At 38.4% G+C, this 27,455-nt stretch overlaps 1 long non-coding RNA gene across 1 annotated transcript in view; it reads right to left on the reverse strand.

Annotated features, from left to right (window-relative positions):
* Positions 1 to 1,567: 1,567 nt before the first annotated feature.
* LOC108496049 overlaps positions 1,568 to 27,455 on the reverse strand; it is a 53,977-nt gene continuing 28,089 nt past the window's right edge. Inside the window, exon 3 of the long non-coding RNA XR_001874296.1 lies at positions 1,568 to 1,916. This is a non-coding gene — a long non-coding RNA (uncharacterized LOC108496049). The remainder of the gene's footprint in view (positions 1,917 to 27,455) is intronic.

Raw genomic sequence — 27,455 nt, forward strand, 5'->3', positions numbered from 1 at the left:
TTAAAAGAATGGGAAATGCTTAGATGGGTTTTGCCCCTAATGAATTACCATGAACAGGAACCATAGGCACCTTGTTCTTCCTTTGTCACAGAGAAAGCCAGGAATGATGTGAGAAGGTGGGGCTGACATTGTGAAGCTGAGTCTCATTTCTGCACAGAGAATGAGAACTATCAGTAATAATAATCATCCTGGGAGAGGGAACTTCTAACTCTACTCACTTTTGTAGCAGTGTCATGATCTAGCTTAGCACATATGTAAAGAAGCTTGGAATATCTTCTGTTGTACAAAAAGCAAAAATATTTAATATGAAGAACTTGATTCTGCATTCAGCTTCATGTAAACTGAAATCTCTACTGCAAACCTGTTGTCTTGATGTGATGTGAATCATGTAAGTAGGACTCTCATGTGACTTCTGGCCTGAAGACATAGGTTACCATCTAAGACCTTGTTCTATAGCATTACATTAATTTATATAGGAGAAAAGGATGATGTTGTTCAAGCTAAATAAGAACATCTTCTTTTAAATCTGTATAGAACTATAAATAAACTAAATAAAGTTACATGTCATAGTATCTTGATGTAGGATCCATGCATCTTTAATGAGTATGACTGAAGCCAAAGCAAGCATGCTGTGGCTTGTCCTATGAGTCACACTTTAAACAATTATAATTTCTAACTTATTTTGGAACTTGAAATCTAAACACTGAGATTTAGCAATCCCAATTCCGTTGTCCAGTCTTTTAAATTCTTAGTAATTGGAGTAAGTAAAGAAATTTGTTTTATCCTGGTTTTAAGTTTATTTTCTTTACTGGTTATGTGTTTTATAAATTAAATTTTTAAAGTTTCAGTTATTTCATAATTTTACATTTCAAGTTTTAAAATGCTGACATTTATAAGATAATTGTACTAGAACCTGACTGTGATGAAAAAGAAGTAGAATGATACTCCCATATGATAAATGAATATTTTGGTTTCATCTTTTAAATCTCAGTAAAGGTGCTGCATTATATGTCTGTTGCTCTGAATGCCAATCTACAGTATTTCATGTACATGTCAAATTACGCTGCATGGATAAAAGTCTGGGGATTAGAAACACTGAAGGGCTTTTTACAGATGATGTTTCACATTCTCTAATCCAAACCATTTGATCACATCTCCTACTGGTTTTGCTTGTCTTTAAAACTCTTAGAATATGCTTTTGCACATCCTTTTTGTTAAAAAATTACCTACAACATGTAAACAATGCATTTATTCTTTGTGAGAGAAATAATGCTTCTGTGTGCGTTATATGGGCAATAGTGAGTTTAACAAAATTCCATACTAGTAAGGACTTGCATTGAGCCTTCCAAAATTGGATGAAGTTCTACACAAGCTCTATGTCTACACTTTTGGTCAGAGTAATTAATAAATCACCATTTGCTTCTGTAGTGACATCTTTATTTTTATTTATGCTGTGTTTTATATTTATTCTATTGTTAGAAAAAAAAAGGAGGAGGAGATAGTGGGATAGACTACAATTGTTTGCCTTTGTTATTAACAATGTGGGAGCGTGGTTACATCAGGGTAATATATCAGTGTGGGAATTAACACTAGAGTGGTTAAACAGTGAGGTGAAAAACAAAGTTGCCAATTGAAAACACCTTCAGGCTTTTTTTTGAGTTCTAAATTTAAGACAGAAAAATATTACAAAAATGACCTTCCATACCACTGTTGTCGTGTCCGGTCTTGGCGGCTTAATTTGCAAAGGTATCAAAGACTGAGATGTCTTGCCAGAAGACTCTTCTAAGTGAAATTCATGGCAGACTTCTGGCATGGGATCCAAGTTGACTCCATGACGTGACACGATTCTGCAGCCTCAGCTATAACCATGCTCCACAGAGTCTGGGCAGCAGACCATTGTGAAGAGAACGGACCATCTGTGGGGAAAAAAGATAACCTTGTGTCCAGAAACTTTGCCTTTTGTAAGTTGTAGGATGAGCTGTGTCCTGACAGCATCCACTTCCAAAAAGGGGGAGGGAGCCCTTCTAATAAGCAGTCAGCACCAGTCCAATGTCCAGCTACTTAGGCTTGGAGCAGATGTTTGTGTAACCAGACAACCATATGCTCAATGACCACTGCTCTGATACGTTTTGGGGTTGTTATTTTTTTTTAATGGGACATTAAAAAATCTCCAGAGAGAAATACTGCTGTCATTCAGGAAGTGTGGAAGTACAGAAAAATTGAACCAGGCTATAAAATTCTGGCTCTGAGAAATAGACATAAATGTGCATATAAAGGGAACACATTCTAGAAGATGTATTTACTTTTTAAGTGTTTTGCTTAAGCAAGCCATAAGCTTAAAATAAAGCAAAGAAAGATTAGAATATTGGCTGAGGTTTATTCAGTCAAAACTGTATCAAAAACCTAATTTTTGCCAGCCTTCTATTTGATATTATTTTCTTCCCTGGAGTTTTCTCTTAGAAAACCTTCCAAAAATCTGAAGAAATAGTAAGATGCATAGCAGCAGCTAACTATGTCCCCAGTGAGAATCTTTCCTTCACTGTCAGTTTGATATCGGGAAAATTATTCTTCATTTGTGATTATACTATTTACCTTCTGTTGTTTGCAGTCAGTCATTATTCCTTGTGATAGAGACAAACAAGTAGCTGATGTTTCTACCTTTGATATTACGTCATAACTAATGTTCATCACAACATTTTCTAATATTTGTGTGTCTTTTATAATATGAAATTTCAAATACTGAGTATTATGTCTACATCTAGTTTGTTTGGAGGAAGGCTACTCACTCTGAAGGATAGACTCTAGCTGGATTTTTACCGTATAGATTTGGATGGAATGATGGCCATTGTGAGTCCAGACTGAAATACAGATTCCAAGGAATTAGCAAGTGCCTTTCCTAATTTTTATTCATAAGTGATGCCTAAAAAATCAGGAGAAAGGACTCTCCAGGCAAATTAAATAAGATAGAGAACAGCTCTTTTGATGAATGCCTTCTGGCCACGGAGTACAAAGGTGCACATGTATCCAGTGGTTCTACAATTTTATAGTATTATCCATCCAATCTGAGAACTCTCTGCCCCCCAGATCCTCCCTAAATCTGCCCACCTGGCATGCCTCCCCTGAATTGAGTCAGAGCTCCCAAGACCCCTTTCTTCCTCATCTTCCTCTTCTTCACAGCACGTACTGTCTTTGGAGCTTCTCCAAGATTCTGGGCTTGAAGGTTGCTCTGACTAGGAAGGTATCTTGTTGTTCATCCCTGGGGTACATATATTCTTTAACAGAATGTGGTTACTATAGTTCTGCCTTGAAAGGAGTCTAAACAAGCCTAAAGAATTTAGCAAATTCGATATGAAATGTGTGAATAGGGTTTGGTAAATTTTAACTACTATTTAAAGTGTGAGAGACCATACAATTACACTAAAAATCTATATTTGTGCACAGCTACCTTAAAATCTACAAAAAGCTAAAAATCCTAAAAATTCTGAGGCATCGTAAGCTTCTGCAAAAACAGTACTAGAAATTTAATTGTTTCCTGAAAGAGCTTGTCCTCTTCCCCTCACCCCGAAACTTCTGCTGCCAGTGGATTAAGTGCAATCTTCATCCAAGATTCTGCACATGTGAATTGGAGTGTTTGTGAAAGGAAGAATAATTATATAATTTGTTATTTGTAAAAATGAGTATAATTTTAGTCTAGTATAGAGACATCAAATCTTATTTTTAAGGCATGTATGTTAGGAATGTTTATTTGGAAAAAACACCCATCTATGACAAAGACTTATATTTCCAAGGAAAACAATCTGACTCTGAAAGCTTCCAGAATATAGGGCCTATATACCCAGCTAAGCTCTATTTCAAACAATGAGAACAATTGACTGAAGCAAATTGTTAATATGAAGGTCCTAGAATTGCTTTGAGATTCCTCTAAGATGTTGCCAGGAGAGACTCAGTATATGCACTATTATTAAAATCACCATTATAAAAAAGCAAAACTGTATAAACCAAGAGTGTATTGTTTTAAAAAAAGTCAGTGAAGGATTAGGTGACCTAATAGGATAGCAGATGTTGAGATGTCTTGTCTACAGTACTTGTTTACAAAGAAAACACTGCTTTTGGCAGTAAACAGTCCCAATTTAGAATGGGCGATAAAAGTAATATTATTAAAAGTTATATTTCTTTAGCAAAGAACAAAATGTCTTTCAAACTACTCAGGAGCTGCTTTTTCAAAGGCTTTTGCAAAGGCTTTTGCAAAGGCTTGACTTTCTTAGGAACTGCATTATTTAGGTCCTTTGAAAATTAGCCTCTGAGTTATCCATTTAAAGAAGGGAAATATACTGCCAGGTGTTTTTATGTTGGTCATAATACCCTGTTCTCATACTCTTGAGACATGGCACATTCTGAAAGTAAAGTCTCTATTTAAAAAGAATTTCTCTCTGGTAGAATTTAAACAAATAGAGATAAACTGAATAGGGTATACTCGTAAAGAGCATGAAGAAGGAATTCAGAGGAAATCTTAAGGAAAGCATCTGTCACTACACTACGCAGCATGATTCACTCTGTTGTTGCTATTCTATCACAATTTTTACCTAATTTAAAAATGTCTGATTAGAGCATAATCTGTAGGAGTGAAAACACCAGTATCCTTTTGCTGTTACTACCAAGACACCAACTTCCAGCGCTTGTCTGGCTCATGCCAACGCCTAAAATCTATTCTGACACAGGCTGGTACAGTTAAAATCCTGAGAAACCAAGATATTTATAAGCTGTCTTCAATGTTAACATGAATGAAAATGTGGCATGATTGTCAGAAATATTTCTTGCTGAGATACATAAGATGAAAGGAATGGAGAAACTGTTGTTAGTGTTGATGACTTTGAACTATTATATATAGCAAATACATTTTTTGGTTTACCTAGTTTGTCCATATCCAGGAAACATTTCCTGAAAAAAACCTGCCTGGTTTCTGCTTCTGAAGCCTGAAGAAAGCAAGCAAGCAGCAATCTTGGCTTCTAGCTTTAATTAGCAATTGAACATATGAGAAGTGTAACCCTAGGTGACAGAATGTATTTAGATATTCCAGAAACATATACATAGTCAAGTCTTAATTAGTTGAAATAATATGTGAAAACAGTCATGTGAATAAATATAGACTGTATTTAAACTGAAGCAAATATTCCATCCATGAGGCTGTCCAAAAAAAAAAAAAAGAGAGCTTCAGGAGCTGACCTGACCTGCAAGGATGATTGCACTTCTTTTGGACTTTGAAGTCAATGCAAGTGCTTGTTTATAGGCAGTGCAATTAAGCCTTGATTTGCTTCTGGGCAACTGCCTTGACTCATGGGAAGGCTGCTGTGGCTGAATTTTAAAGAATTGAAAAACACTAATAAATGTTCTTCAGGAATACAGGCATCATTGTTGGTCAAAGTCCAACAAAATCCTATGAGGACTTTGTGTGTAAGACTGGTTCCTACCTCCCATTGCACTTGATGCAAATGAAACCAGAATCTTCCCTTCTCAAAGATGCCCATGGCTTGAATGAGCAAGCTATTCTTTGGGTAAAAAACTGGCTGCATGGCCAGTCCCAGGAAGTGAATGGAGTTATATGCAGCTGACAGCCAGTCACAAATGGTGTTTCCTAGGGCTCAGTACTGGGACCAGTTCTGTTTAATATATTAATTACTGATCCGGGTGAGGGGATTGAGGGTACCCTTGGTTAGTTCTCAGACCCCACCAAGTTGGGCTGGAGTGTTGATATCCTGGAGGGCAGAAGGGCTCCAGAGGGATCTGGACAGGCTGGATTGATGATCTGAGGCCAATTGTATGAGGTACAAAAAGACCAAGTGCCAAGTCCTGCAGTTGGGTCACAACATCTCCAGGCAGTGCTACAGTCTTGGGGCAGAGTGGCTGGGAAGCTGCTCAGTACAAAAGGACTGGGGGTGCTGATCAACAGCCAGCTGAACGTGAGCTGACAGTGTGCCCAGGTGACCAAGAAGAGATCAATGGCATTCTGACTTTTTCCAGAAATAGTGTCCCCAGCAGGAGGAAATGGCCTTAAGTTGTACCAGGAGGTACAGAGGTTTAGATTGGATATTATGAAAATTTTCTTCACTGAAAGGGCTGTTGAGCATTGGAACAGTCTACCCGGGAAAGTGGTTTAGTCTCCATCCCTGGGCTGTTTAAAATACTCATAAATGTGGTACTTAGGGACATGGTTTACAGATGGACTTGGGAGTGTAATATTAATGGTTGTACTCAATGATCTCAGAGGTCTTTTCCAAGTTAAATTATTCTATAATTCTATAAGATGGTCACTTCTGCCATCCAGCATCTTCACACGAGACAGGCCATCACCTCAAGGGATATTAAGTTTGGCTGTCAAGTAGTTGCTTTGGAAGCAGCAGCAAAAGCAACTATTCTCCTTACATATTTATTTTCCACTAGTGCAGGTATAATTTACATGCATGTTTAAACAAATATACCTGTGGGCAATAATAAGTATGTAACAGGAAGACAAAGAAAAGGAATGCATACAGGGCAGTCCTTATTGCAAAAGATAAAAGTAATGCATGGTCTAGCTGCTTGGTGAACCCCAGTATTTCTTGTTAGCCTGCTCTGGTTCCATTTAACTACTCCTAAGTGATTATGAATACTATAGTTCAAAAATAAAGTAAAAGTAATGTGCCCTTAGATTTCTTAATAATTTTATTTTTATTGCAAAATTTTAATAGAAAGAAAAAGAAATTCCTAAACAAAGATTAAAATAGAATTGAGAGATGACACCTTTCTACAGGTCAGAGTAAATGTCATTGTCAGCGTGAAAACATTTAGAAAGTGGAAGCACATTGTTACATATCTTCTACCCTGTAGGGATAGCACAATAGAGAAAATTCAAATGTAGCTTCAAAAGCCAGGGATTAAAAATTTAAATTACCTTAGTCTTCTGGTGTTAATTGTGTGGTTGTTCATAGTACAGTGTTCTGGGCACTCCACTTACATTTGTTTAGCAAGTTGTGATAGAAACGACTCATTGGAGAAAGCTTATTCATTCGGCAGAGAATAATTCAGTGAAAACATCTCATAGTGGGCAGATGTTTGATGAAGCTATGGCATGCCCTGAGGGAGCTTTCAGTGGTTTCCCTCCCTAGGGCAAAGGCTGCAATGTTGTCAGTGCTGGCAGCTCTGTAAAGGGCTGTGTGCGGATGATCTCATGGCCATGAAAATGAAAACATCTCAATTTCTTATTGATAGGGAAATGTGAATCGTTTGACTTCAATTATACAGACCCAAAGGGCTCCTGTTTCTTCTTCCCTGTGTAAATGAGCAAAAAGGATAGTTGGTGAGTGGAACACATTACAGTTGTCCTTGAAAGGAAAGAAATGGAAGTTAGCACAGGGCTCCTGCAGTATAAGTGGAAAGCTGCGAAATTCACTATGAATTTATGAATTAAAATGTACATTTCTTGGCCCATGATTTATCTGAAGTTGTAAAATTATGTACTTCCCCTTCCAAGACCGCGTACAAAATACAGTTAATTCAAAACACGAGATTGCTATTTCTTTTTGTGAAGAAATATAGATAAAAATTAAGCAAATTAGCTGGATATTCCTGTTGGGTAGAAATAGATACATTAGGCGTCAGCTGGAGATATTTTAGGGAATACAGAAGGTTTCAAACCTTGTATGTGCGTATTGTTATCAGTGTAATTAAAACCTTAATTATGTTGCTACCAATTCATTTGCTGGCCCACAGACAGAATGTGGTGTTGTGCTCATACTGAACATGCCTAGTTTGGAACACTAAATCTTCTGTCGGATTGCAGAACTGCAAAATTTCTAGATCTTAGACCAATGTTAGAAAAATTGCCCTGAAATGCAGTTCTCCACTCCCTCATCTCTCTTCCTCAAATCAGTAACAGATTTTCAGTTTTTTGTCTAGAAAGTAAATGTGAAGCCTTCCCACATTCACACCGTGATGCCATTTAAGATTGAAACCTCAGAAGAGAATTCTATGTCTGGTAAATCAAAATTTATATAATTGACTCAATGGCTGAGCCAAGTGATTGGCTTCATCCTCACTGTCTTCCACATGAATAAGGTAATAAACCTGGAAATATTACTGGAGTATGAAGGTTGCACATTTTGTTAGAAAGCTGTATACTACGAAGTATAAGCTGTGTGCTACAGAGTCCTGAATGATTCTAGGTTTTTATCATTCAGGAAAGTATTCTTCCTTGTATTCCCTCACACTTAACTGGGGAATATAAACCACTGACCAGACTTTCTCACAATCAAAGAATTTAATACAGTAAAAAACAGGTAGGCTTTATATTGCACTGTGGATTTGAGAGAAACATTTGGAATTTAGCATACTGCATCAGCTTCTAAGACTTGGCTAATCTTGCTGTAGCATTTATTTATATTACAATTCTTAATTATTACTTCTCTCGTTGGCTCTGAAAATGGAAGGCAAGTGCTAACAGACCGTTAAAATACTGGGAAAGAGATGCTGGAAACTTAATCTCAATTGATGTGAAAGGACAGGGAGTTGAAAGATATTTTTCATAATTTGTTATTGTAAATGACTTTAGTTCAAACTCTTTAAATAAAATATACAAAACTATCTTTATTAAAAGAACACTCTTTCCAGGGTAGGCTGAAATACAGATATATTTTTTGTGTTCAGAATCTTGGACTGCTCTCTCAGTAACCTTTTTGTTGCTGTGCCACTAAAGCACGCAATAAAAAAGAAAGATAGCTTTATATAGCAAGGTTCTTGCTCAACTTCTGAGGTAATAAAAATGGAGGTCATAGGTGACACTTCCATTAGTGTTGCCTTGTTTAGGTCATGAATCAATATTTTTTTTTTATTTCATGTAAAATCACTAATTACAAACATCAAACCCAATCAATTTAGCTTGCATTTAAGTGATTGTAATAAAATGCAGTCTTCTGCTTTCTCTAGGATTGGTCAGTTCTAACATGAACTGAGCAGAACATTTAAATATCTCTTTTTTATAAGAACCATTTTTTTCAGAGAAACTCTAAAATATCCATTTTTTCCATTCTTTTGCTCTTCATTGCACAGATGGAAATAAACTTAGATAGGTGCGAAGGAACATGGAAGAGCTGTTCTACTGGAGAAGGTTTCGTGTGCCTTTGAGTCTTTGAGAACCCTGTCCTGTTCTCAAGGGAAACAGCTATAATGCCTGGCATAGCACTCTAACTGTACTCATATTTGACAGGTTTTTTTCACTTCAGCAGGGAAGTGAGAGAAAATACTGATTCCTAACACGATACCTTTCATTTCCAGAATAAGGGGACAATGTGGACATATACGAGATGGTTTCTTAACAGTTTCAATAATACAAATGTCTTCTCTATGGTGGAAGTTTCAATATGATAACATCTTTCTATGATCCTTGGTGAGAGTTTTAATTCACATTTTGTATCAAGCAGAATTACACAGTCTGGAAAGTGCCTCCAAAGCAGCATAAATATCAACTCTTTCTTGTCCCACAGGTGGGTGTTTGAACCCCTTAATTCCAGTTTTAAAGTATCTTTGATTCTTCCTGCAGTAGTGCTAAATTCTCCTTCTCTCCAACGGTAGTCTCAAAACTTGTCTTGCTAGTTCACAGTAAAATTGCATTTGGTTCAAATAAACATGAAGTTTGATTCAAATAAATATGAAGCAAGAACAAAGTTCAATGCTTTCCTACAGCAAAACAGTATTTCATATAGTTATTTTCCCATATCATATCACTTTGTTTAAAAACAAGTGATATGTTTGTTATACAGTGTATCAATAAGCTAAGATTGGACTGCTTCTTTTAATGTGTGAAATTATTTATATATTTTATTTTATATTACTTTCAGGGACTTACTTATTGAGAAGTTTCCTCTTCAGTTAATGAGATAGGCATCTTTTAAACTGTTAATACCTTCCCCTCTTATTATTTTCATTGCTTAAGCTAGCTAGTCATGATGTCCAAATACCAACTTCACCTGTCAGTCTCTGCAGATAGATTATTCAGTATACTGCAGTAAAGGCAAATGTGCACCACTCACTGGGCTATTCTTAGTAAGACAAAACTACAATGTCCTTGGAGATTGTCACGATTATTTCTACAATTTCTTTATGTTAATGTGGAAAATTATTAAAAATAGTCAAAAGATAGAGGCTAAATCTACTCCTCTTTTTCCCTGGAGCTTATTACAGTTCAACATTATTTGTATGCTTATTTCTTGTCACTCCTTCACAGCCCCTAGAGACACCTCAGCCACGATCCAGAGCACACTAGCAAATTGCTATCTAACACTGGTAGAGGGAACAGGTTAATCATTTGCTGTTTTTCCATGAAATGTGATTTTGGGACAAAAGAGGGAGAAGTTATGCCAATCATTTCAGGCAACATTGAATTCTATTTATGCTTATTTGGCTCAAAATGCCAGGAGAAAAATGAGAAATAATAGGTCAGAGGGCTTGCAGACAAACAGCTGTTTAGTCTAAAGGGAAAAAGCAGCAGGTGTATAGTGAAAAATGTTAGCATCTAGTAAGATACCATTGTCCTGATACTGAACAAAATTAGTTTGTACTTCTTTTACAGTGGTGAGTTTGAGGATAAGGGAAACAAATGTCTCTCTCACCTTTCCTGTAGGCAACTGGAGCTGCTACATATCTGGTACCTTCTCATTACACTGATGTCCAATGTGGGAGATGAAAAGGGATAGGAGGATTTTTCCTAATGTTTTTCAGGTTAGGATATCACATAATCAAGGCCTGGAATACGGATGGGAATTTCCAAGCTGGGAGCAGTGAAGAGCCCTATGGATCCTTTAGAGGCCTTATTTGCCCCATTCCTGGTTTTGATACTGTGCTGCCGGGTTTTTGGGAGCTATTCTACAGCAACAACAACAATGAAACCACAGCTCAAAACTCATAAACTACAGTCTCCTATACAACGACAAAATCACTTCATATAACTCCAGGTGTTGACAGTCAGACAGGGGGATTTTTTTTTTGATTGAAAAAGATGTAAATCAGACAACAAATATAATGTATTACAGTCATTTATATGTTCTAAAGTGCCCTTCACTCATGGTATCTCAAATGGTTCAGAGAAGGAGATTTGGAGGTAAACTAACTAACAATTTTTTTTCAGCAGAGAGTTCTGGAACTCTCCTGTTCCCTGTAAAACAGTGATCCTGGGAGTGGTACAAATTCTTCAGTTACCCAGCTGCCTTTCAGGAAACAGAGATGAATCCTCTCTTGCAGAACTCAAAACAACATCAGGCTTTTCCCTGGCCAGGCCAGAATTGTAACTTCCAGTTTCTGGAAATCTTTGGAATAGACTCAATTTTCTGAAATTCTTTGGAACACTGTCATTTTCATGGTAGGAAATGGTATGTGGGAGGTGGGCATGAGCACACCCTTACAAACTTTCTGCCTTTGGGAAGCCCTCTAGCTACTGTACAAATAAAATGTAGATATGGGGTCTAGTTTTTTTGTGAGGGGATTTGCTTTTGTATGGCTCATTCTATGTTTGTATGCCTGGAATGAATAACATATCTGAATAACATACTTTTAATTGCAAACCAAAATCTATTTGATGTCTTTCCATTGCATTTCATTTGCAATTTCTGATTAAATTTTTAATGCTCTGATCTGCAGAAATCAGCACCTGAGTCACTGAGTACTAACACTAAAGTTTTAACAACCATGGTAAGGAGTGTCAAAATTAAAATATCTCCTTTGTGCCCACTTCCCACACCTGCAGCCTCCCAGGCATCAAAAGGATGCTGAGAAGGACTTGGGGATGTTGGTGGATGAGAGACTGGACATGAGCTGGCAATGTGAACTTGCAGCCCAGAAAACCAAGTATATCCTGGGCTGCATCAAAAGCAGCATGGCCAGCAGGTCAAGGGAGGTGATTTTGCCCCTCCACCCTGTTCTGGTAAGACTCCACCTCAAGTACTGCATCCAGTACTGCATCTGGGGTTCCCAGCACAGGAAGGATCTGTGGAGGAAGTCCAGAGGAGGGCCACCAAGATAATTATAGGAATGGAGCACCTCCTACAAGGAGAGGATTGCTCAGCCCAGAGAATAGAAGGCTTCAGGATGACCTAATTATGGCCTTCCATACCTGAAGGGGCACTACAAGAAGTCTGGATAGGGACTATTTACAAGGGCATGTAATGACAGGACAAAGGTTAGTGGCTTTAAATTGGAGGGTAGATTTAGATTAGATATTAGGAGGAAATTCTTTCCTGTGAGCGCGGTGAAGCACTGGCATAGGTTCCCAGAGAAGTTGTGGATGCCCCATCCCTGGGAGTGTTCAAGGGCAGGTTGGATGGGGCTTTGAGCAATCCGATTTGGTGGAAACTGTCCCTGACCATGGCAGAGGATTGAAACTAGATAATCTTTAAAGACTCTTCCAACCAAAGCCATTCTATGAGTCTATGAAAAAGTAACCATAGAAACAGCTTTGATAAAAGTGACAGATAGAGATTAAAAAGTGGGCTAGGTTTTATGTGCAAAATATATGGGGTTTGTCTATTTTGCCCAACAAAACATTGTGAATCACATAAAAATGGAGGCAAAATTAGCTAATTTCTACTTAAAGCCACTGTATATTGCTGAAGTGGGGTAAAAAGGTCTCATACAGAAAAAATGTGATCTACCAGGAACGTGTATAATCCTCTATTATGGGAAGGCACATGTCCTTTGAAGTCACTGATGTTGCATCCACTTGCATTGTGACTATGCTTCCAGAAATTCACTTTTACAACTGAATCAAGTGTTTGGTAAATGCGTTCAGGCTGTAAACATATTATGTTGATAAAGATAACTTAAATTTTCATCAAAACAGCTCAGTCATGAGCTGTGTGTAAAACCAGCCAGTCTAAAGCCAATCCTTTTTCAAATTTTTAGTTTTCTGGACAATGTTTACAGTTTTTAATAGCTGTTCTTTTGTTTTTTAAAATTCTGAAGTATACCACAGTACATGGGGTAAAACACCATAACATTTTTCTCAGAGTTTTCTCATGGGTCACCCTCATCTTTTCCTATAAATGAACAATATTTTTCAAGTATTGTTCCTCTGAACAATCCTATTTTATACATGTGTTTATTGACACATTCCTGTCTTTGGAAGAAAAATGGGATATAACCACAATTGTGCACTATCTGGAAAGTATACTCCCTTGGTAAACCGGCAACAGATTTCTTCTCCTTGCAGCTGCACAACCTCATGAAATTTAGGCTCCCTCCTTGCAGCCCAGCTCCTCTCAGTGTTGCCAGATGCTGGACATCCTCAGGAGGCACAAAAGAAGATCAAGGAAAGGCAGCCTGCTTGCAGAGACATAGGCATGTCTGACCTCTTTCATAAAGCCTTCAAGACATCTGTGTGGTCTCACTGTGTGTTAAAAACTAGCAATGGAGCAGCCTGGTAAAATAAAGGTGTGTCAAATGCTTCTCATAGCAGGTAATGTGATGAAAAGTTTGGACCTCTAGAGATTTCTAAATATGCATCAGGTCCCTGAACACAAAGTTGTAAGAAAGCAAAAATACAATAGCTTCTATCTAAGACAGCTGTAAAGCAGATGGTCATATTCAGGGGATGTAAACACCAGGAGAACCAGCTTAAGTCTAAGTTGTCATGTGCATGGGACCTCGCAGGAATGCACACATTGTCCAGGGGTAAGCAGGGATCCTGAACTGCCCACAAAGCCTGGCCAAGGCACTCACTGAGGATTAAATGGAGGATGGGATGCAGCACAGCAGAACAGAGCTTGTCACTGCAGCCTCAACTGCACCTTATGCTTTTGTCTTGCCTGTTTCTCTTTACCTCAGTCCACACGCTTAGTCCTGTCTAACATTCTGCTGGGTCATCAGAAAATGAATTCCACCTTTGCTGTATATTTAAAAGCCTGTCTATTATCATGCATCCCTGTTATGTGGGACACAAATATCCCCAGTGGAGACTGGCCTTGGGTGATTGGCATCGTGGTGTGGATGGGAAGCCAAGTACCATCCTCAGAAGTTCCCCAGGCTGCCAAAGATGAGTTTTCATCATACAGTGATCAGACAGTACTTTATTTCTCTGCTGAAATATTCCCAGATATATTATCATGTCTAATGTTCCCTTTCTGACCTCAAGGTCTTCTAATTATGCCTGACTTCTGTGGAAGTAAAATATTGTAATACCTGCATTTATAATGATTCCAACCGTGTCTTGGAGAACAAAATAGACAGTCTGTTTGCATTGCCTGCATATAAATTTTTGGGCAAACAGTATTGTGTTGTGAGTAGCAAACCTCATCTCCAGTAATGTTGATATAAGATCCAGAAAAAAAAGGTAATTCTTGCATCATCAATTATCCCACCTGCCCTGGAAAAATGCAGCTAAGGCTTTGCATTTCCTAAAAAAAAAAAAAAACAAATTACATCATGTGCAGTGAAGTCAGAGTTTGTAAGCAAACTTGCAAGACTTCTCAGAGACAGGTCTCAGTCAGTCCTGGTCCCAGGTCCTGGCAACATCTTTGGGTTTGCCACAGGAGGCAGAGCTGTAGCCTGTGAGCCTAGACCTTCATCTGCAGGAGTTACAGACTACAGCCACAGACCTATAGTTTCTGAGGGCACAGACCTCTTTTAATAATAACAAACCCCTGAAGAGTTGAGGAAAATAGAAAGTAATATTTAATCAATGAAACCAGATGGTTACTTATGGGGTCACAGAGAAGGCAGAAAGTGCTTATTGTGCCTGTAGGGCTGCTCCAAGAAGTACCTTCAGAGCTTCTGACTCAGAAAAATGCTGAACCCAAACATGCATCTTGTTCTGACCCTTCTAATGAGATGTTTATTCATGAAATTAAACAGAGTAATTAAACCCTTCAAAGCAATAACAATCCACAGTAATGCTTTGTTCACTGCATCTCCTATTAAGTAGAGCATTGCTGCCTTTTGGGGGGAAGGGCTGGACATCATTCAGTGAACTCAGAATATAACCCTGCTTTTTTCATGTCTGCTCTAGAGCAGCCTGCCTGTCTATGATGTGAGTGTGATGCCACCAAACTTTTCGCAGTACTACAAATAGCACACTTGTCACTGATCAACAGAGGCATCTACCCAGCTGTATGGGGTTGGAGAAATTCTTTAAGACTGCCCATTAGGATCTCAGTTGCTCCTTTCCCCCCTCTTCCACCCACTCCCCTGTGTCTAATGCCTCTCCACACCAGCCTGGTCTTAGTACCTGCCCTTGATGATGCCACTCAATTCCACAGTGGAGGCTGCACTTTGAAGTGCTCCAGAAATGCCCTGACAGCACCTGGCCAGGCAATACCGCACCACTTTCTCTTCTGGATGTGTAGAGCCTTGTTTACCCCCCACACTTTGAGCAGCTATGCCCTGCTCCAGCACTTGGAAGAGGAGCCCTAGCAAAATGACCACTGACTGCAGAAAAACCACCTCCAGCCTTTCCATGTCTTCACTTCCCGGGCAGGACCAAGAAAGCAGTAAAGACTAGGAGATTACAGTTGGTAATTTTGGTATCAGTGAGTGTTGGGGACCTGCATAAATACACTGTTGATAATACTGACCCTAACAAGATACTATTGGAGTAGAAATATGTACCCATCCCTACTTAGTCTTGAGCAAGTGACTGATGCCAGGAATGAGGGAAGGAACACGTGGCTGTGGAAAGTGCTGCTAAATCTTTAACTGGACTGGGAACCAGTTTCCTTTAGGGAAACACGGCACTTACAGGATTCTTGAAAACTGCCTGGGGGAAGAGCCTAAACAGTGCAGTTCACTTTGTCATTTTTCATGAAGACAGATGGTACAGATGATTTATAATTTACTGATCTGATTTTGAGCTCACCTATGTTACCCCAGAACCACAGATCACAGAAACAAAAATGCTTGAACTCCCATCCCCTGGGCATAGCTTTCCAGACTACTGTGGACTCAATAGTCTCCACAGAAATAATCCAGTTATTTTGTTGTATCTGACAGTTTTACAACCACCATAAACAACATGAAATGACCTTACTATGAGACATTCTGGCACTCTGACCTCTCCTGCCTCAGATCAGATTGAAGATGGGATGAAGTTTAGCACAGCTGAAGAAAACACTCATGTGAACATGCTCACATCTTAAAAGCAGTCAAGATTAAGGATCCTTCGTTTGTTGGGGATTCTTTAAAACCACATTTTCCAGTACAAAAATAGCTTCTTTGTAAGTCAAAACCATTTGCACAACTTAAAAAAAACAGAAAGAAAAGAAAAAGAAACATGTTCTGAAATTTCCTTATACAGATATCTTTTAAAGAACAAATTTCTCTTTCTTTCTCTGGAATTGTATTTTTTTGGAAATTTAAGTTCACTATTGTAAAGATACACCAAGCAGAGGAAATCCAGTCAGAATGCAATGCTTTAATAGTTCAGATATTTTTTTTATTTGGTTTTGTTGATTTATGGAATATTTTTTAAATATCTTCATCTTGATTTTCACAAGACATTTTCCCACTACTTTAGATGTTTTTTAGCTAGAAAACTGAAACACAGAATCACAACATAGTTGAGGTTGGAGGGCAATTCTAGAGGTCCCACCAGTCCAAACCCTCTCCTCAAAGCAGGGTCAATTCAAGCAAGTTGCTTGGATCTTTATTCTTGTCTATGGTAAATAACTTTTCTTAAATTATCTCTTTTTTTAATATATAAAGTTAATTGGGGGGAAAAACTCAAGCTAGAATAGATTCTCATAACAATGAAGTAGAAAGCCAGTCAATATCCAGCTTTCATACATTTTCTCCTTCAAGCACAACGTGAACAGAACCTGGCATTTTGCCTTGTACGGTGCAGTTGCAGTTACAGAAAAATTTATTTTATTTGGACTGAAGAGTTAAAAATCCTGTAACACCAGCATTCACTGGTCAGCTTCTTTAGATATATGGGCTGCAATTTCAGTCAATCTCTGGGCTGCTAGTGTTGAACAAAAAAGGATAGTAGGCCATGCATTGCATACACATGACATGTTGAAGGGCTGACTCCAGTCAGACATGTAGAGAACCAGAGAGCAGATTTCCACTATCTCTCTGGGCAATACATCAATCTACAGTCCACCTTAAACTGTGGGCTCACACAATCTCTCTGACCTGAGGCAACCCAGATACTGCAGAACACGCCAAAATGGGGGACTAGAAAGGCAATGAAATCTAGTTTTGATTCTAAATTCTGTGGTGAAACTTTAAAGTTTCAGAATATCGAAGTGCCAAATTTAAATAAATCTGCTGAAAGCTGCTATGCTTATACTCCAACATGTCCTGAAAACACTGGAATTCTGCCACCAATTTCACTAGGAACGGAAACTGTCACTTTAGAGGTTATATTAGAGGCTTTTGTTTCTCTAATGCCGCCATGCATATTAGGAGGGGGATTATTTCTATAAAATCCACTGAAAATTTGATAGAAGGAGAAAGAAGGGATTGTTTGGATATTTATGAAGATTTTGTCTAAACTCTAATGCAGGGGGAATCCAAAATGTCAGCTTGCAGTGCTTCAGATCTATCCTTGTAATTGCACCTGCTGAGATCATTCTTCTAATTCTGTTTACTAAGACAACTTTGAATTATTAAATAGTATTAATTCATTGTCATGCCATATCTCATGAGATTCTTGAACTTCCTTAATTTGCATTATGTTCCAAAAATACTGAAATAAAACAAAATAAAAGATCTCCCAGTGTTATTCACTTTCATATTGTCTATTTTATTACTTATTCTACTGTCATTATTCTAACATAGCACACTTCAGAATGAAAGGTTTTAAGGGCAATTGAAATTTTTAGAATGTTGTCAACAATATTTGTCTCTGGAAATAGCTAGAGAGAAATCATAATTGTGAAAATTTTACTTTCTTTTATCCTAGAGCTTTGCCATCGGTATCATTTGTTTTGTATACATTTTTCATAGCATATTTATCTTCAGAAAATCAAGAAATGGGTTTCTGACATAATCATAACATAGCAACAGCTCAGAGCAGGGGCACATTGATATAGCACCTTGTAAATATAAAATAAATACATTCCCTGTGCTCAAAACATAGGAAGGAAGCCTAAAGGGAAATGCATCTGCAGAAGTCAAAAGTTTTCTTTCAATAACTATTTTAGAACAACAGTTTTGGCAGTGCCCTAGCCCTTGAAGAAAAGGGACAACCTGAATTTCTTATGGATGGCCCCAAATCTGCCTTCAGCCCACAGAAAGGAGAACCTGAGCCTACCTGATGTAGTGTCCTTGAACTCCATTAGGACTGAAGGTCTGAAGGATCACCTCTGGGAGGAACTTATATCCACTTGCTGTCAAGTAAATGATGCTCACACCAAAGGGAGATTTGGTCTCATGTTAGATCAGGCATAAAACAAGAATGGAAAAATGTGAAGGTGAGGTGACAGGTGAGGAAACATTTGGGGTCCAAGCCACTGATAAAAAGCCAAGAGGAAAAAGGTATACATAGATTAAGAGCTAGTGAGATTGGTGAACAAATTGTTTACCATCTGCAATGCAGAGATACAAATAACTCACAGAAAAAATAGCCTGGTCTAAGAAATAAACTTCTGAGCAGATTCTGGAAGTACAGTTTCACCAATTGTAAGCAGGATTTTGCAGGACTGAAGTGATTTTCCATTTAATACTAAGAGGAATAACAGCTAGGGAGGATGGCAGAGGTGGTGCTCTGGTTGGCTGCAGAAACACTTTTGGACAACATTGAACAGAGAGCTACATCTGCCCCCCTCAGCAGGAGGAAACCCATGGCTATGTGGATCTCTGCAGCATTTAGTTTGAAGTGGCTAAATGAAAAGCTTCAGGAAGGACCTCTGAAACATTACAGGAAAGTCAGTGTGTACTACAGTTCAGGATCAAATAAAAAGTCACACTGGCAAGGGAAGACAATGTTCTGTTGAAGCAAATGTTAAAACACAGAAATGCATTTCACCTGGCAGCTTGTCCCATTTCTCTGAAGTGTCTGAGTGGGCAAGCGAGTTCATAGCACAAGCTGAAAGGATTCCTACCCTCATATCTGACTTGATGGCAATAGTAGGGGCTGGATGAGGTTGCAGATCCTTGCAGAGAGACTGTAGGAACACTTATTTCTCGCTCTTTAATCCTAGAGAGAAAAAAGGAGGATGAAAAATCAAGAAAATGAATGAGAGGTAAAAGAAATGGAAGATAAAAAGATAAAGCCTTGAGGTAGCAAATAAACCTCTGAGCAAGCATTGAACAGCTGCACATATGCTTTACACAGAGCCAAATCTAGAGTGAAGAAGAAAATTAAGGGAAATAGCCCATGTTTTTTAGTGGAAGTTTGTTGGACTGCAAATAGCATTTGAGGATAATGCATAACAGATGGTAACTTAATGGGAAGGGAGACAGAAAGCAATTTACAGCATATAAACTGTTCTATGAAATAGCAGGGCAAAAGAAAGTGCTGAAAGAAGTAACTAGTAAATGATACAGAAAGTGAAGAAGCTGTGGCCTTCTTGAGGTAAATGAGGACCTGCAGCTGTGGGTTACATTATGGGCAAGAGATAAGAGAAGAAAATATGCACTCAACATATATGAGAAAAGGGACAAAGGGGGCAGAGGACATTAGGAGAGGTGAAAAGTCAATACACAGCTGACCAATAAAAACATAACTAAAGGAGGCTTTGTAGGAGCGCTCCAGGGTCCTGAATCTGAATTCCAGCAAAGGGAAGGTTAGAAATCAGAAGAAAAATTATATGGCGATGCACCTATGAACTAAAGAAAAGGAATGAAATCTTATTTCTCTTTCTTTCAAATAGCCAGTGTAAAAGAGAAAATGAGAAAAGGATAGTATTATAGTTTCACATGTAGTCCCCCTTCACCTGCCCCTTGATACTACGATGTTTTGGCTGTTGGGCACATGTGAAACCACATGAAGCACAAAATTACAGTGGTACTTGGAGCATGAAGCCACACTTGACTCTTAATAGGATCATCAGACCAGGACCTCCACTAATCTTACTTGTAGATCCAGTCTCTTGAGGGAAAGTAAAAAGGACCTCTCTGGTTTCCCAGCAAGGTGTTTTTAGCACGGAGATAAGGTGTGCTTAGGTAGGAAGCTTTGCTATTAGGGCTTCTCTATTTCTATAAATACTTGAATCCATATTCACTAGACTAGGGAGGGCAACCCATTTATTAAGGCACTAAAGTGGGAGTAAGCATTAGCAAATGAACATTTGAACATTAAAAAAAAAAAAAAAAAACAGAAAAAAACCCAAACCAAACCAAACCAAAAAACCAGAAATCTTCCTGGGGTAGCCTAATTCAAGGATTGGGCTATAATAAGAGAAAGTGTATGTAGGAGTTTTGAGATTAAGTGCACCACTGTAATGCCTAATGCCTGAAGATTGCAAAGGAAACCTGAGTAACACCAAACTAGACTGAGCGTCCAACCATGAGCATTCCTCCCCCCGAAATCCATAACTGAGCAACATCCACGCTCTATATGTAACATATGAGGGGAGTGTGTTGGGACACAAAGTTAGGAGGAGTGGCTGATAGACCAAAGTGCTATGCTACCTTTCAGAAGGACCTGGACAGGTTGGAGAGATGGGCAGAGAAGAACTGTCTGAAATTCAACAAAGCCAAATGCAGTGTCCTACACATGAGGAGGAATAACCCCCCAGGCACCAGCACAGACTGGGGGCTGACCTGCTGGAAAGCAGCTCTGTGGAGAAGCACAGAGGTGGGCGTGGGAGGGGGGAGTGGTGGTCGCTGTGGACAACAAGCTGTCCATGAGCCAGAAGTGTGCCCTTGTGGCCAAGAAGGCCAGTGGTATCCTGAGGTGTATTAGGCAGAGCATTGCCAGCAGGTCGAAGGAGGTGATCCTGCCCCTCTACTCAGCTCTGGTGAGGCACATCTGGAGTGTCCAGTTCTGGACTTCTCAGTACAAGAGAGACAGGGAGCTCTGGAACAGGTCCAGTGGAGAGGAACAAAGATGAATGGAGCATCTCTCTTGCAAGGAAAGGCTGAGAGAGCTGGGCCTGTCCAGCCTTGGGAATAGATGACTGAGAGGCAATCTCATCAATATATTTAAGTATCTGAAGGGAAGGTGTCATGAGGATGGAGCCAGGCTCTCCTCAGTAGTGCCAAGCAGTAGGACTATACCAAGGGAAATACAGTTTTGTAAGTATTACATCTTGGTGTGTATCTTGCCCAGAATGGGAGAGCAGCAACTTGAATCCAGAGTTTACACCTCTGATTCTTCCCCTGAAGTCATGTTTTTTTCAGGCCACACAGGAAGGAGAACAAGGAACTCATTTTTCAATTTAGAGTCCAGAGGTTAAGATAGTTAATTATGATGTGATAGCCTGCCTCGTTTCCTTTCTGCAAGACAGCATCTCAAGCGTCTGAAGAAGAATGGAAAAGGAAATGAATATGAAAAAGGAAATGGATAAAACACAGAATTCTTGAGGAAAAGAGGCCAGTTTTATTTAACTTTTAAAAACAGAAATTAATATCTGGGAGGCTATTTACTGGCAAGGTAAAAAATAATGAAATTAATTAGAATGACTTTAAAAGCAGCAAGAATCGTTAATCTGGAGTCAAGCTGAAAACGCAAAAAATTAAAATATAAGCATTTTATAAAATTAATTCCTTATGTCTGTAGTTAAGAATATCTTCCTGCATCTGTTGTATTCTCTTCAGCATTTATTTATATAAACGTAGAAGGAAATTAGTAAGCCCTAGCATGTGTTAATATCCAACTCATATATTTTAATGGGTCTGTACTCACTTCACTACATTTGTGACAAAAAAGCCTTGATAATGACACAATTGAGATTAACAGTGTCCTATAGATTCTCCTAAAACCTAGAACTAACTGGTTCCTGTTAAAATGCCAAATGAAATTACTACAGCACTTTAAATTACAGTGGCAGTCTGAAAAGGACCAAGAAATGGTCTTTCTTAACAGGTCTACTTCTCAGCACTGACTTGTTTCTATTCACCTGGATACTGAAAACCTCTTACTAAAATTCTTTTTCTCCTTTGACTCTTCAGTTCCCTAGCAGTCAAGAAGATTAAGTGGATCCCAGTCTGTCATGAGCATCTTCAGCAGAATTGTTGTGAGCAATGGATGCACAGTTGCAAGTAATGTCCTAATCCAGCCTGCTGACACTTTGCAAATACTGGAGGTGAACTGGAACAATGTATGAAAATAAAGTACAGTTTGCGACTGAGAAAGACTATAAAAAACTCTTAAAAAAATAAGTATTTAAGCAGTTTGCTTATATATGTCAACAGTAAAACTAACTCAGTTGTTAAAAACAATGCTTCCCTAGAAAGCTTAGACTTCCCGCTGAGAAAGATATTTCAGTTCTACTAACAAAAGTCAAGACTTATTATTAAATGCCGTCATATGCATTATGTAATTTTTGATCTGAAGCAGGCATCCCGTGTTGTAGCATGGCAATGTAGCTATAGGGTGATTGTGGACCTGTTGTGGAAAAAGTCTTCTAGCTTTATAATAGAAAATAAGGTACTGTCAAGTTATGATTAAAGTGCATAGAGTGTCCAAGATACGTTACACAATTTATGTAACAAAATTGTAGAATTGTCCCAAAATGGATAAAAGGCTAAACAAGATAATGACTTACAGACTGTTTTATATCTTGTGATCTTTAAATTCAACTTAAAGTTGATTTCTAAAAGCAAATGAAAACTTATACCTCATTTGAAAATAAATATGGGACTGCTGTTCATCACCGCACAAGATGTAAGGGCACAGAAGTGCTGGTGGAGGCTGTATGTCCTGAGGATCAATTGAAGGCTAGACAGCCTGGCATAACCCAGCTGAGGATAGGCTGCTTCTCTGGGAGTGGAGCCTTCACTTGTCTTTTCTCATTGTGCCACACAATCCCGAGGACTCAGAGCCTGATGTCTAACCCCATTACATGTTCCCCTCATAAGTAATTTTCCCCATTTTTCTTCAATCTCTATGTTATGTTTTGTTGTATTGTGTTTTATTCAATGCCAGTTTATTGCTTTAGGTTTTTGGACCTAAAAATTTTGCATGGAAAGAAGGTATCATGGTCTTCTTGGACAAACAATTAGTCTATCTTGCCTTTCAGAATAGTAGAGTATTTAAGATAAAAATGACTTTGAAACAAATATTGAATAATGAAGTATTCATATCAATCTTCTTTTATATTTTGCGGAGGCAAATAAATCAATATCTTATAATCCTGCATCACAATAGCAGACAAAGCTGGTAGACAGTGAATGCAGAAGGACTTACTTCCCATTTACACCAAAAGTAGTTTATGACAGTAATAAATTATTGATGCCCTGTCTACCCGTAAGATTCAAATACTCTCAAAAACAGCTGAGTCCATATGTCCCATAAGTAATTTTCCTATTGTTCACAGTGCCCTTGTCAGGCTTTCTGAAATTCTGGCTGACCAGCAAAATGGTAGAGTAAAAATATCTGTGGAGTGGAAATCAGGTTAGTTGCATTGCTCCAGAATCGCATGAAAGAGTTAAAATTTTCAATTTCTTAGTTATACCACAAAATCAGTCCTTTCCAATCTCCTTCTCCAGCCTGAATGTACCTTCTGAGGTTTTCTAGAATTTGTCCTATTGCTTAAATGGCCCTGTGTACTGTTTTTTCTGCACAAAACCTCCACATATCTAGTATTCTCTGCTTCTTCCCTTCCACTGGACTTTATAATAACTGTTTCTAATTTGTTCATTGCCTTGGGCTGCTGACAAGTGCCACTTAAAAAAGGTTATAAAACTTATAAATTGTAGGTTACTTGGATTTTAGTAAGCTTGGGAAAGATTGTTTTGGTATTGTGGAATGTTGTGGATACCAAAGAATTTCTGATAGTGTAATACTTCCTCAATGAAAAAGAACTACTTTGAATCCAATCTGATTCAATGCAAAAATGGAATAAGAAATTGGCACTATGAGAAGAACCAAGGTTCACTGGGAATAAAACATCAAATGTAAACTCAGCCCGTGGTAGATATTTTAAGGAGGGTGAATGTGTAAGTTTGACCAAAATAGTGGTGAAGAACAGTGATTGTTAGAAAGAAGTGAGAGATGACTGCATAGGTATTATCAGTAAACAACAAAAACCTACCAAAAAAACCCTTAAGAAGCAACCAAGCAAACCTGGCTTGAGTTAGGTATGATTTAACACAGCTTAAATATACTTAAAAGTAACAAATGAGGGTGATGAATCTAGTAACTTTTTCAAGGAGCCAGAACATCATCCACAGTATTCAACAAGTGCCTGCCTTGGTTAAGTAGACAACTGGTCCTGCAATGATCAAGGGAAATAAAACCGTTTTCCAGTGTTTTCTTATGAACTTGAAAGCTTCTAGTTTCAATAATATCTGGAGTTACATACCTGAGACTCCAGGTTGAAACTATTTACTAAGAGTTACTTTTTATTTTTCACATACTTTGGAGTTTTTAGAATTCTTCAAAAAAAAAAAAAAATACTTGAAGGGGAAGGCTGTCATTCACAGCGAGCTTGACAGAAGCATCTTGAATTCCAGCAAAGATGAACACAAAGTCCTGCACTGTTAAACTCAGATGCCTAGGCACAATGTTGCAAAACCTGATGGGCAAAAGATTGAACATGTGCTAGTGTACCCCTTTGGCAGCAATGCCTACCTGCACTTTTGTGTAGCAAAAGCATAACTGAGAGCTTGAGGGACACCTTTGTTTCCCTCTGCTCAGCACTGGAGAGGCCCCACCTGGGGCCTTCAGGTTTTGGCTACCCCAGCCAGAGAACAACACAAGGTCAACAGGCTGGAAGGAGTCCAGTAGTAGTCCAGTAGGAGTCCAGTTGGAGAACACAAAAGGCAAGGAGAGGATGAGGGAACAGAGCTGGTTCAGTCAAGAGCAGAGAATTCTTCCTCTTGCTCTACTCCACTGTCTAAAGGGGACAGAATAGAAGGTGAACCATTTTCAGATGTGTGTAGAAAATCCAGAAGAGACAATGGCTGCATGTTAAATTGCAGGACACTCACGCTATGATGTGAGAGGACTAGGAGAAATTGCTCACAGAGGGTTTGGAACCTCCATCTTTGCAAATTTCAAACATTTACAAGGTGAGACCCTGTGCAACCTGAACTAACTTTGAAGTTTTCCCTGTTTTGAGTGGGGAGTTAGAGTGAATGAGTTCCAGAGATCACTTCCAACATACATTTTTTATGATTCTGGTTCTTTGCTGAATCAGTGTGGTATTGTTTTCTAGTTGATTGTCATAAGATTTTGAAAGTGTGAGGTATTTTCACCACAGAGGGGCAGAAAATTATTCTTACTTTTTTTTTTTAATAGATATTGAATTATTATGGTGTGAAGTAGGAATATTTTTGTATGTGTAGAACTTAATGTGGACTATGAAATTGCTCCATCTCCACATCTTTAAAATATCTGCAACATATTATGCATCTGCAGCAATCCACATGATCATTCTGATAAAAAGTCATCCCTAACGAACCTGAACTATATTGTAAATATTTGGGTTTTCTAAGCCTTTCTTTTTTTTAAATCAATTTTTTGTTTATTTAATGAAAAACTTGGAAATTATTTTCCTGTGCAGATAGGAAAATCACTGCTACTGTCTCTCTTTGATATCCTAAAATCTAAACTCTTCCTCTTTGTATAGGAAAATGGCTTTGTAAATTAGTATGTGCTGAAACTGTAGATATTCTTGTTTATCAAGAGCTTTTCTGAGAACTGGCTACTCTGTACCAAGAAAACTGTACCAGATGAAATTTAGCTTCCAATTTTTACCTTGATATATGTTTGCCTTGGTTTTAAAGAATTGGTCAGTCTCTATTTCTACTGACTGTGTACCACAGAAGATATTTCTGGGGTTGTGGGGATTTTGGTAAATCTGTAAAATATTCTACTTCAGTGGTCTGGGAAATATTTTTGGTTTTTAAGTTCAGGTAGCCTATTTTGTACTTGAGAAACTATTCTTTACTACAACCAGAAGGAAGAAGAGTTGCAACTTCCTTCACATTACTGATGCAGTGAAAGCTTGTATGGTTTTAAATGCATCACTGGTCACTCTTTCTACAGTCCCAGAAAGTGACCTTCTGAAACAGTCAGATGTTGTTTTCTGCCTGTGTTTGATTTTATTGATGTTTTTCAAAGGATGTTGTGCTTGTGTAATGGAGGTTTAAAGTCTGTCTTTATAATTGTAGTGTTATTGCTTTTTACCCTCTGTGGTAAATATTTATGAAAAAAACACCTCAGCGGGTACTTCTGAGAGCTGATGAGTAGATAGATGTAGTTCCAGGACATCACTGGGAAGAGGGCTGAGTGTGGTTAACCACCACCCTGTTGGATACACCAATGCTGCTGCCTTTGTATATTGCCAGGTATACCCCCTATATGCATGGCAATTTTTCACAAATTCAAGAATTTATTTTTGGAATGTAAATGGTAGATCCATTAATGAAATATTCAGACTTCAAGTGTTATTCCACAGTCATTTTGGGACATATATAAAATTGATGGGGTGAAGAGAATATCTGATGGGTTTATGCATCTTATTTTCAGATGCTGAGATAGGATATTTGCCAGGAGTTCCTTGACTGTGTGACAAGCTGACAATAATTTTCAATATCCTGCTAACAGCTCTTTTCCGTCTGCTGCCAACAGATGCCCCGAGTAACTCTGTACTAGCTGAAGATTTATCTTGGGAAAAGTTCTTGCTGAAAAAAGCTCAAGCATGTAAAGCTTGTCAGGAAAGAAGACAGGGGAACCAGGGAGGAGTTGAGTAGCAGAGGCCAAAGTTGAGTAACAGCTGCTGGATGGAGGAAGCTCAGTAATGGATCCCTACACCAGTAGCTGAAGTTAACATCGCTCAGATTTTGACAGTGGCAATGGAGAAAAAGTGTGCTGGTGGCATTCACCTGGAGAACAGAGGAATTTTTTCATGGAAAGGGTTGTCAAGCATTGGAATGGACTGGCCAGGAGGGTGGTGGAGTCACCATCCCTGAAGGTGTAAAAGAAAAGACTGGACATAGTACTTAGTGCCATGGCCTAGTTGACAAGGTGGTGGTTGGGCAAAGGTTGGACTTGATCTCAGAGATCTTTTCCAACCTAATTGATTTTGTGATTCTGTGAAAGGCTTTATATTGGTCACTGCACAAGGAAAGCTGGGAGAAAGCTTACAGCCTTACATGGAAGCATGCTTTTGTCACAATAGATAAACACCACTTCTTATCTAGAGCTAGAACATTTCTTTGTGGTACTGAAAATTTACAGAATGATTTACTCCTCATCTCTGTAAGATCCTTTTTATGTTTAGAGACAGTTTTTCTTTCAATTAAATGTGAATTTTGTTGTCAGAAAAATTATGCTTAACAGTCATTAAATACTAAACTGAGTGGAATAAAAATCTTGCAGACTT

The sequence above is a fragment of the Lepidothrix coronata genome, unplaced genomic scaffold (assembly GCF_001604755.1).
Source record: "Lepidothrix coronata isolate B3197 unplaced genomic scaffold, Lepidothrix_coronata-1.0 Scaffold36, whole genome shotgun sequence".
NCBI classification, from domain to species: domain Eukaryota; kingdom Metazoa; phylum Chordata; class Aves; order Passeriformes; family Pipridae; genus Lepidothrix; species Lepidothrix coronata.